This window comes from Maniola hyperantus, chromosome 12 (assembly GCF_902806685.2).
Source record: "Maniola hyperantus chromosome 12, iAphHyp1.2, whole genome shotgun sequence".
Taxonomy (NCBI): Eukaryota; Metazoa; Arthropoda; class Insecta; order Lepidoptera; family Nymphalidae; genus Maniola; species Maniola hyperantus.
Genome location: NC_048547.1, coordinates 11474222 through 11486951, shown reverse-complemented (window position 1 = coordinate 11486951; position 12730 = coordinate 11474222). Strand labels below are relative to the sequence as shown.

Genomic DNA, 12730 nt, shown 5'->3' with positions numbered 1-12730 from the left:
AAAAATTACAGACTTTCATACAATCTTTATCCTCTACTTAAGTACCTACCTACCTAATTCCCCTAGGGGTAGAATTTCCAAAAATCGTGAAAAATGTAGATATATAGGTACGGTCTATTTGTTTATTTTTAACCAAAAGCCTAGGTACATACCTATGGACTTTCATATAACTTTTCATCCCCCGAGCCGAGTGGAGTTTCCAAATTGTAAATCCTTTCTTAGTGAGTGCTTACGTCATAAAAGAAACCTAATCCCAGCGGATTAGGATTGTTTTATTCAAAGCCTAACACTAGCCTACGTATAATTCAGGACTTAAGGCACTTCTGGATTGGCCTGAAAACTGGTTAGGCATAATCTCCAATCGCAATGTGCCGGTATTTCGGGTATCACTAGCATCATTATACATGTGAAAGTGTGTTTGTTTATTGGTTTATCCTTCAATCACGTCGCAACGGAGCAACAGATCGACGTGAGTTTTTGCAAGAGACCTGGAGAGTGGCTATTTGTTTTTTCCGGGGAATGCAAGTGTTCTCACGGGATTTTGAAAAACCTAAATCCACGAGGACAAAGTTGCGTCGCGGGTATCAGCTACCTACTTAATCCATACTAATATTATAAATGCGAAAGTGTGTCTGTCTGTCTGCTAGCTTTTCACGGCCCAACCGTTCAACTGATATTGATGAAATTTGGTACGGAGTTAGCTTATATCCCGGGGAAGGACATACTTTTTATCCCGGAATATTAAAGAGTTCCTATGGGATTTCAAAAAACCTAAATCCACGCGAACGAAGTCGCGGGCATCATCTAGTAAGTAATAATGTACAGAGGGATTGCATTCATCAAACTTTGGAAATCCGTGAAACATAATATTATATACCTACTTAACATAATTTTTTTAAAGTGACAACCATAAAAAGTTACTTGCCTACTTAGTTACTTACTAACAACTCGGTCGCGAGAGATATACTTACTTCTAGGTAATGAATGGTATTTATATGTTATGCTTATTACGTAATAAGTTATTATAAAGAAAACATCGTGAGGGAACCTGCATCATGCTGCATCAAAGCATTGTGAAGTCTGACAATCCGTATTTGGCCAGCTTAGTGGACTGAGCCCATTTTAAGAGAAGACCCATGCTCATATTTTTAACCGACTTCCAAAAAGGAGGAGCTCAATTCGGCCTGCTTTTTTTAAATGTATTTTTTACAATCTAAGCTCTGCCTTGTACAAATACTTAGTTAACAAATGAAACGTAATTTATATTATTATAATGAATGATGATTTATTAGGAACAAGAAAATCCATTTTGGTTATGGCGGGTTTTTTATCGAAATTATGATCTGAATATTTTGGATTTACTGACTTAGGTAAGTAGTTGTAGTTAATTATATTTACGCATTTTATAAATATAATTAACTACAACTACCTAACCTACTTGATATGAAAATATCACAATAACTATAAAACTTAAAGCAAGTCTTATCTAATTACAATACAATATCTAATTACTATAAGTACAAATCATGGCCGCGTGAAATGGTGCCAAGAATACTGGCAATGACTGCATTTCCGCGCTGGACAGCCAGGCTGATCCGTTGCGCAAAAAATAAGCCAGCCCTTCTGTCACCAGATGAGGCTATTAATTGCGGTGAAATGTCTCGTAAATTTTTTAGCACTAAAACTCCATGGCCCCAGGGTCTCCACGGCAAACGGAACAAAAATGTAACTCTCGATAAGATAGGCGTACTTGCGCCGCTTGCCGTTTTCAGCCATTTCTGCTGCGGCTCCCGGTCTTGATGCTGATGTCTCCCTGATATGACACGGGGCCAATGTGTCAACGCAAGTTGCGTGATGCGTCCCACGTCATTAGCGCCCGTCCCCGTGGCCCTTTCCCAGGGAACCATCATCAATCCATCAGGTCTCTTACCATCATCCCGACTAATCCCTGCCGGCTCAATGAATACGCGCATTTTCCTAATATGTATACATTCTATTCATATTTTCGCCTTAGATCTACCATTTTTAGGGTTCCGTACCTCAAAAGGAAAAACGGAACCCTTATACTTAGGATCACTTTGTTGTCTGTCTGATAGCTGACATTTGGGGGAAAATCTGAAAACCGTGAATTTAGGGTTAGATCACACAAAAACAATTAAATTGTGGTCATGAACTAATAATTAGTATTTTCAACTTTCGAAGTGAGTGACTATATCAAGTGGGGTATCATATGAAAGATCTTCACCTGTACATTCTAAAACAGATTTTTATTTATTTTTATGCATCATAGTTTTTGAATTATCGTGCAAAATGTCGAAAAAATACGACTGTAGTACGGAACCCTCATTGCGCGAGCCTGACTCGCACTTGGCCGGTTTTTCCCTATTATTAGAACCAAATAAAGTTATTTTGTGGTATTAAGTAAGTAGTACTTAGGTCTTACTTAATAAGTTAAAGTTTTAAACAATCGGTTTCGTAATGCAACGACAAGTAATTTCAACAAAAGTTCCCGTAGGTAGTCATATTTTTATTCGTATCGCTTTTCACAGCCCGTTTCTAGGTCAAGATAAGTCGCCATTTATCGAGTTGAAACCAGCTCACTTGTGCTTGTAAAATCTTTATATTCCTTCCGTAATAAGTGTATAGGCTCTATAGGTATGTTATCGCCAATCTGTATAATCCGGTATTGTATAGAATACCTACTTAAAACATACAGGCAATGTATGAAATATATTTATTTCATACTTTGCTCAGGCATTCTATACATTTGCTAAACAGCAATCGAAAATGTGTTAAATTTGGGATTAAAAATGTCTCACGAGTCTGAGTCGTCTCTACACGAGTGGGACTGATTATGTTTATCTGTTTGTCATGCACAAGGCTGAATTAATATTCAGACCCATAACGAAATCTGCCCATCCCGTCTCCACGTAGTCTGCCTGTCTTTCCCGTGTTTTTGTATAAACTTGCCAGTCTTGTCGACTACTGAGGTAACGAAGGTCGATGTCGACTGTCGAGGTAACGAAGGTCGATGTTGACTGTCGAGGTAACGAAGGTAAAAATTAAACTTTCTTTACCATCAAGGCATGTATATTTAATTACTTAAAAAGTTAAAATACTTAGTACACATAACTCTGAAAATTAGAGGAGCGTGCCCGCGATCGAACCACCGACCTCGGGAATAGAAGGCCGACGTCTTAGCCACTAGACTATCACTGCTCGATAATCATGTTTAACGAGCAAAATTACTTCCGCGCCACGATTTCTACGTATCAAATAACACATTCTTTAGAAAATCAGTCGAGTAACGCAAAAACAGTTTTCCCACGGTTTTCGAGTTGTACACAAATGTCTCGGAAAGTTGTGCGAACGACGAGAAAAGTCGTATCAATGAGTCCCCAGTGCGGGAAGTGAGAAATAAGATAACTGCAACAACTTCGTAGTTCGCAGCAATTTTTTCAACCACAGGTAGGTTTTTTAACCATAACCAGATTAAATCCGATATACCTACCTATTAAATTATCTGATAGGCACTTTCATCATCTATTGATTTTGATTGACTACTGAATTATGATCATAAAAATAATAAGTAATAGGTACACCTAATAAGAATAATATTATTATTTATTCGATAGGTACTTCCTCTTTCCATAATTATGATCTAAAATCCAAATACCTCAAAATACCTGTTTAGTATTGGCATGAGTGTGGCGATAGGTACCTATTATTATTTATATAGTACGCGACAGGTTGAAATGGCAATCGGGGAGATGGAACGCCCCGCACACCCGCACAGCCCCCACCCTAACCTGGTGAGGGCGAGCGCGGGTGACGTGCGGGTGTGCGGGGCGTCCCCCCGCCTCATACCCTGATTGCCATCTCGACCTGTCATGGACTATAGGTACCTACTGAGCCATAATGGCGCTCTATTCGTACGTAGTATCTCTAGTTTTCTTTCAACTTCCGTGTCAAAGGCGTTAACTCAGTAAGTTTGATGTAAATCTACTTAGTTTAGTATGATTCATTTTTTTCAAGTAGGTAAAACTTCTGAGAGAAACGTTTTTCGAGCGGAATTAGCACAAACTCTACTTATTTGAAATGGCCGTCAAACAGAACAGCTGTTTTGGGGCTGCCATCTACTATCCATTTTAAGTACAGCTACGAAGTCGTGCTGAAAAACTCTATTTAATATGTTCATTTTCAGCCGTTTCAGCGCATTTCAGTTTATTTAAGGCTCTAAAAGGTCGTGCATGAAATAAAATGCGTAAAACTAATAAATAAATTGTACGCCAGCAATTAAATAAATAAATGAAATACCTATAAATAAATACCTACATATATAACTCGATTACAATTTACAACTTCAACTTGTTATTCTCTGTCTCTTACGGCGGCGCTAATGCCCCACGCATACCACGATATCGTGGAAGGCATAAAAAAAAACCCGCGGAGAAATTGCCTCAAAGAGTTTTTGTTGAATGCAAATTGGTTCTAACGGAGTTTTATCGCTCGTTGAATCTAGCTGTCGATTATGTTGCCAGTGATTTGATACGAATCATACAGTTAAAGAGTGTCGGAAGTAAATACAAATCTGACATATTATGTCTGTATTTTATTTTGGTACCCTTGGTATATGTATTCAGTATCTATTACCTATGATAGTACCTACAGACCTACAGGCTATATAGTACAGGCTCACCACAGCGATGTAGAAAAATTAAAACTACATATTCAGATAAGTAGTGTACCTAACTATCATAATAGGTTACATAATAATATTATCAATTATCATAAGAATTTTATTATATTCAAGTGATTGACATATTAAATGGCAAATCTGCTGTGTTTATTAAATCAGTCCGAAACTGTGATACCCTGCACAACATATAAGTAATATCTTAATTCTACTTATATTTTTGTTATCACAATTTACATATAATTTATATAACTACATAAGTTTACATATTAATTATGTATCACAATAACATATTCTATATTTAGTGTTAGATTTTTAGCAAATTTTTAGTTCTGTTTTCTATCATTATAGTTTAGGTATTGTTTAATAGTGACACGTCCATTACCTACCTATATTATAACTGCTTCTGTACACACTTTTTTTTGGAGAGTGACTAGTTTTTATAATGGGCTACTTTTGACTCATATCTAATTTCGTCCAATAAATCATTATTTATTATAGTATTTTGCTTAAGACAACGAAATATATCAATAACAATTATTAAAAACGCAGGATGGATATATAAATCCAATTTTAAAAAATACAGTTTTTATTTTTATTTGAAACGCAGAAAACGCTGTCAGCCATGATGTGACGTCATTAAATATGTAAACAAAGAAATGTCATCCCTATGTCACGCGGGGACTAACGTAGTATCCATATATATAAAATTTAAAGTCCTGACTAACTTATATATCAACGCACAGCCTAAACATCTAAACAGCTGGTCCTAGATACATGAAATTTGGTGGGTGTGTTCTTTGTAGGTAAAGAGAAGGTATCCACTAGGAAAGAATTTTTTGAAATTCCACCCCTGAGTGGGTTAAATGGAGGTTTGAAATTTATGAAGTCCACGCGGGCGAAGTCACGAGCATAAGCTAGTTTTTATATATTTCTAAAAACTCATAGTAAACGTAAAAAAATATCGCTTTCTCTTTATAAATTGAATAAGTTATTACAACAAAGTGATCTTTGCAAAAATAAATTTGGGTTGAAGTCGTTAGTCATATAGGATCCCTATATGCAAGTCTTCGCGTGTTACGTATATTTATTTCACTGGGCACTCTAATCCACAACTTTCCTGTGGTCTTTATCGATGAGTTTTTTACATTCTCGGATGATACAATAACGAAAATTACTATATTTTTCATGTACACTAGTATAGAAGTCATGTTTATTAAACTTTGGGAGGTTATGCTGTTGTTTACAAATGCATGACGTCAGAGCACAGATAATCTATCGGCCAAACATGGCCGACAGTGTTTTCACTTGTCTAAGAAAAATATATTTTTAAATGAAAGTTTTACGGTTTTTAGGGCGCAAAAAAATATAGTGTTAATTTTTTTGATATAATAGCACAAATATTAACCATTTAAGACCAACTTTAAAAAAGTGTCAAGTAGCCTATTTATGGCTGGTATTACTTAGTTATTATTGTCATAACCTGTTATTGGGGCCATTTCTCTGGTACACAATCTCTAAACTAAACTAAAACGACACGTCCAAATCTATTGCTATCCCTTTCATAATGTTGCTTGCGGAAAAGGATAGCACTAGATTTAGACCTGTTAATTTAGTTTAGTTTAGAGATTGTGTACAAGAGAATCGGCCCCATTGTGTGTCTAATAAACAAAATAATATTAAAAAATGCACTTGATTTATGTACTTCAATCACTCTGCAACGGTAAAACGTATCGTTATGATTTTACTATAAGCAGATACCTATAGGTAGCTGATAGTCAGTTTAAGACCTGGCGAATGATAGGCTACTTTTCATCCCGGAAAATTAAAGAATTACCCACTGGATTATTAAAAACCTAAATCTACATATAGGTACATAGGTACTATACTACATAGGTACGAGGGCAGCGTCTAATCTATAGTAAGTATAATATACAGGCATGCTCCACGTATAAATTATTATTATAGCCCAATGACGATACACGCAATGCTATATTTATCGTGATGATCATAATAATTGGATCGCGATATTTGATGACCTATTTTCATTTTGCATTATGGGTTGATTACAGAATGGGCGTGTATAGCATGATCCTGGTTTAATTAGGAATCCAATAGGAAAATAATAACTCTTGTAGGCTATGGCTTTACGGGTTTTCTACGTAGAAGGTAGGTTAATCCCCTCATTAAAAGTTCTGGGAAGTTACCTAATTTAAGATTGACGTATTGAGGGGCATTCTCCGTAACATATTGGACACTGTTAGAGGTAGGCCTAATAGGTGATATAAATATTTTGTTGATTTTGATAAACTAGGTACACAGGCTGGGCACTAGGTTGAAGCTACTGTCTTCAAGCAATACCGAGTTCGTGAAGGATGTTTGAAAATTTAAATTTCTACTGCTGGTCTCTTGACTCTACAGACAGCTGACAAAACGTCTACAATGTTTTTTTGGATTTCTCATGAAAATGAAAATACGTGGTAAACAAGGCGTAAAAAATCATACGTCTTGATGCTGTCACTAGCGTAAGCTGTTAGTCCAATATGCAATCAGGACCACTGACCAACAATGAGCCCAAACTCCAAGCTGCCATCATGTCAACAGTCAACGTTGACCGTCATCGTGTGTGCGTAGTTATCGTGGATCGTAGCTCACTGCAGTCACTGCTCAATTCAATCATAGCGGGATCAGCGAGCGCTCTTCGGTTCTTCTCGGCCTCTTTCGTTCCCCTACCTCAAATATAATAATATGATAACATGAACTAAGAGTGAGAGAGACCTCGATACCCCTCGCTACCCTCCCCAGGGCCAGTCGGTTTGAGATCGGGTTTTCTCGTCGTTTTAACTACCAGTTTTCAGCGAGCCGTACTAGTGAGTGTCTGTGTCGTTCGTTACAATCGAATTGATCCGACTTTTATTTCGTGCGTCTTCTATAAAAACTCTTTTATATCTGTGCAAAAAACTGGACGATACGCTTCGTCACAGCGGATCGGTGCCGTTCAAAAGGTGCAGTGTTGAATTTGTGAGAGTGCTTGTGACTGCTGACGCGACGTCGCGTCGTACAAAACCAGTGACTTGTCGTCGTGGATCCTTCACGCTCGAGGTAAATACAGAAACTGTTAGCGATAAAATAATCGTCTACTTACGTGGAATTAAACCGGACCGTGTCATGTGATTCTTTAAAATGAGTTTGAGCGAGATCTATCTAGTAAGAAAACGAGCCATTTTTTAACCAAGCAGTGAATTACCTATACTTAATTATGTACCGTTATCTATCGCTGAATGCCGTCACTAAGCGATAATTATATTATTAACTACTTACTTATCGTGTTCTCAATTAAATTGAATTAACTAGAGCTATTTGTAAAAATATTTAGTTTTCAATTAGCGTCTGTGTTCGTAAACGTTAAACAAATTCAATGTCACTGCCTATCTTGATTGAGGAGTTACGTATGAGGAAGTGAACTTTATTGTTCCTTGTATTAGTAACAGCAGCTGTTAACAAAGTAATAGGTATTATCTGTAATTGAAATTTGAATACAAGCGAAGCGTGCAGCGATATAGTTAGTTAAAACTTTAAATACATAATGTGAAGGTTCTTTAAATATATTGAAGAAAAAATATATTGCGATCAACATAATATAAATTAACAGTTAGTTAATTAACAAGCAACCACTTGGCATGGCAGTGCAAAACTGCTTTCCAGCAAGTCTGGATGGGCGTGGCAAGTGGCCAAGTGTTGCCAAGGCTTACAGGAACGAGTTTTTTTTTAATCGTTTACTAAGAACAATATTTTACACTGCGAAATTTCAACAGCCGACAACGATCGCATCTCGTTTAAATTAATACTTAAATTTTGTTTTATAACTGATTTAGTTAAATGTATTTTTCTATACTTCGTTGCGGCTCGGTATATCATAAGGCTTATCATAGTGTGCGTAGAGCTTTAGATTTCAGAGAGCTTAGATTCATTTATTTTTATAGAATCTGCTTTAATCTTTTTATTTCGAAATAAACATCTAATAATATAATGTATTGCGTTCCTAACTTAGAATAGGAAAGCCAACCTTTACCGGTCGACTGTCGCTTGAAAATTGCGATTTTGGAGGAAAATATTTAATTTGCTTGTGTAATCTACAGTCCTACGCAACGATTTTTTTTCAACTCTTAGTTAGGTACTTGGTTATATTTACAGTTACTACATCACAATATGGCGGATATTATCTTATAAATAGGTACATAATATCTAAACTAAACTAAAATGTACCAATGTAAAAGTACCTACATCTAAATCTATTGCTATCCCTTTAATAATGTTGCTTGCGGAAAAGGATAGCACTAGATTTAGACCTGTTAATTTAGTTTAGTTTAGTGATTGTGTACAAGAGAATCGGCCCCAATATACATTTATCTATCTACCTACCTAATTTAGGTAGGTACACTAGGTACAGTCCATTCAAACAAAGATTCGCAGACAGTTCGTTCGAAAAACACACGATAAGAGAAACTGATTATTATCGAATAATAATAAACGTAATCAATAATAGAAAACAATCGAACGATAGGCGTGTGTTGTGTGGCTTTCTCAACATTTCGTCTATTTTTAGCAGTGCGAAGGCACGCGGACCGAGCCGCGGAGCAAGTAGGTCGCAATGAGCGCTCGTCCGCGACGCAGTGTTCGTACTTCGTATCGTGTCTTCGTATACCCTGTGCCACGAGGCCCACGACTCACGATTCGTCATTGCTTATGGTTTTATAGCGAAGTAGGTTTATACATAGGTAGGTAGGTACCTACATATTACATAGGTACCTATTGTATTCATATTATGTGAAGGAAATAAACTATATAGGTACTTACCTAAAACCTGGCCAAGTGCGAGTCAGACTCGCATACGAACGTTTCCGTATACTATCGTACAAGAAGATGATATAACACTATTGCACTATGTAGACGGACTCTATTACTAAGTCTTCGCTATCCGGTACTATTATATTATTCTGTGCTATCGGTCCCTCCGTCTGTATGTCTGCGAGCTGTATCTCGTAAACCGATGATGTGATTCTATGTTGGGTGGGATGGTGTGTGCGGAGACGGGTCCTGTGTACTACCGGGATCTGCAAGGTAATTCGCTAACTCAGTGTCCTCTGAATGATAGCCACCGCTCATTAGCTCATAGCTCATTTGACATTGGTTGGTACTTGGCTGTACATTGCTGCTTCAATGAGTGATTATTAAAATATTTTTTCGTAGAAAACCTTCAATTAATTAAAAATAAAAGTCAAATGAGTTCAGTGGCTATCATTCAGTGTTAGATACTGATTTAGCGAATCAGTAGGCTGGTCTCGTTGGAGGCGAACTTCCGAAGACTGGGAGTTTCCGCACGCGTGGTAGTAGGTACTTCTCATTCTGAGAGGAGATCCGTGCTCAGTAGTGGACCGGTTGGGTTGATGGGTTGAAAGGATGATAATGAGATTTTATTTAAAGATTTATAGTACCTACCTATCTTAACAGCTAAACTAAACGTCGATAAATTAATTGGTGGCAGAGATAAAATTCCAAGAATGTCCAAATAAAAACGGGTCAGACACGCAATAACTTCGCTAATGGCCGGAAGTGAAGTGATTCACCCCCGTATTTCAATGTTTACGTTTTCTCTGAATTTCGCTTTCCCTGTTTAATAAATATGTTAATCTTTTGTTTTTGTTTGGAATTGAAATTGAGAAAATATCGAAATGTAAAGATCGATGGGAGCTTCATATAGGCACGTGACTTTTAGTGTGGAGACTTGGGGCCGTGGGGCCCGGAGGCTCGAGCTCTTTTTGAGGATATTTCGAAAAGGCTTATCGAGTCAACCGGGGACCCGAGAGCTGGCAGCTACCTTGGTCAAAGAATTAGTTTGGCCATCCAAAGGGGTAATGCTGCCAGCATCTTGGGTACAATGCCTCGCTGCGGTGGTCTCGATGAGGTTTTAGATTTAATTTAATTTATTTTAGTTGTTGTTTTATGTTACTTTTAATTTATATTAAAGTTTTTTTAATATAATTGTCTGAGTATACCCTTTTTAAATCTAGAAGATAAATTTATTAATTTTAAAATGTAAAGATAAATCCTATATTCATTAAAAGTTTTAAAACGGCTGTTGTAGATAGGTACTAGATTCTTTACACTAACTGACTTAAAAAAGGAGGAGGTTCTCATTTCGTCGGAAGCTTTGTTTTTTTTAGAAAAGTTACACAAAGTTTTGTGGTAGAGACTTTTATGTTACGTAGCTACATAGACAATAGATAGATATAAGTAGGTACAGATACCTACTGCAAAGGTATCTCTGCCTCGTCGTATGCCTGATGGCTGGGGGTCGTGAGTTCGTGACCCCTTTCCATTAATAACATATTGGTAGGGGACTAGGTAGGGGTCTCCCTGTCGGGATAGTTATAATCCTTCCGCATATCTAACTAGGTACCTAGTAAACAAAATGGAAAATATTTATATCCGCCTAGTTATGGTCTTTTGCATGACTAAAGACATTTTATTCAATGATTATATTATGTAATACTGTACTATATACTTGAGGGTCTACCGATTCGGGAAGCAATTTATGCTACTCAGAATTTTAGGCCCTGTATTTTATTTCATCATCATCATGACCAACCCCTCACCCGCCGCCGGCAATTTAAGCCATAGCCCGCCACGCTGGTCAAGTAAGTGCCAATTCCTATGCCTACTTTGGCATACGAAAATATCACGTATACTTACCTTGTGCCCTGAAATGGAGGGGTTGTTCATTCGTATTAGTGAACGAGTAGGTAAAGACCGAAATATTGCACGAAAGATAATTTCCCCGCAGTTAGCGATGTCGTCAGCTGATAGCGCGGGGTCAACGGCCGCGACTTTGTCCCGATGTCCGCACTTTATCACAGCACTACGTAATACATAGAGAGGTATTCACGACAAAGACCAAGGGTTATCGGGTGTCAGGACGCTTGGAATCCGATTCGTGTTTCTAATTAAACCCGCGCTGCCTTCGAAGTGGGGCAAATAGGTACCTACTTACCTTTGTACTTGTTTCAACAATGGCTTGTAGTTACAGGCTTTTTAGTCAGGTGGACGTAAAATGAGAATATTTTTGATTACAAAGGATAAAACGTCTTTCTTTTCCTTAGGTATTCTATAGTTAGTGGATTATTTATACCTACTAGAATAAATAATGTACCTCTACTTATTACGAACAGAAGACGTACAGACAGTAGCCTAACACTTTCACAATATCAGAGTGAAGTGTAGGATGTATGTAGAATGTAGGTATAAGGCCCGCAAATTGTTATTGCGCTGGAACCATGTCTCATTAACATCGAAATGACGTCATTTTGACGACAGCCGAAATAAAAATATACCATCAGCTCGAAACTTCAGTCTAGTGCTAACGTCACTAAAATGGCGGCCACGTACATTAGCAATTTGCGGACTTATACCTACTCAGTAGGTGTCTTCTTGACGAAAGAGTAGGTCAACTTAAAAGTGGTACAATAGCTAGCATTATAGCTTACTAATGATCCAAAGCCTAACAAAGCCTGTCGTGGCCTGTCGGATTTTTCCCTGACAAAAATATTTGCCAAATAGGTACCAACACTTTATAATTTGTTTGATTGTGGTAACACCGACACTCCGTTAACAAAGTACAATACATAAAAAAAGAAAAGGGCCAAATTGAGAACCACCTCCTTTTTTGGAAGTCGGTTAAAAACAGGTGGCCCGATTCCTGGTCTTTAGTTCAGGGCGAATCAGTAAATATCTTTTAAAGCAAGATGTGTATTTAACGATCGTAAATCAGGCTAGTGTCAAGAGTTGAATTATGATGAATACCTACTGGTCGGCGGATGCCGGAGGCTGGATGGCTGAGAAACGATCCCGCTCAATTACCTAACGTCTAACACCAACCTTGCGGCCTGGCATGTCCTTAACGAGCGTTCAACTTAACGTAGGTACGAACTTATACCGCATATTGCTATTGCGCTGGAACCATGTCTCAGTAACATC

At 37.5% G+C, this 12730-nt stretch overlaps 1 protein-coding gene across 1 annotated transcript in view; it reads left to right on the top strand.

The window, feature by feature from the left end:
- The first annotated feature begins 7561 nt into the window (after positions 1 to 7561).
- LOC117987229 (uncharacterized) overlaps positions 7562 to 12730 on the top strand; it is a 90088-nt gene continuing 84919 nt past the window's right edge. Inside the window, exon 1 of the mRNA XM_069502010.1 lies at positions 7562 to 7798. The gene's annotated coding sequence lies outside the window, so the exon portion shown is untranslated. The remainder of the gene's footprint in view (positions 7799 to 12730) is intronic.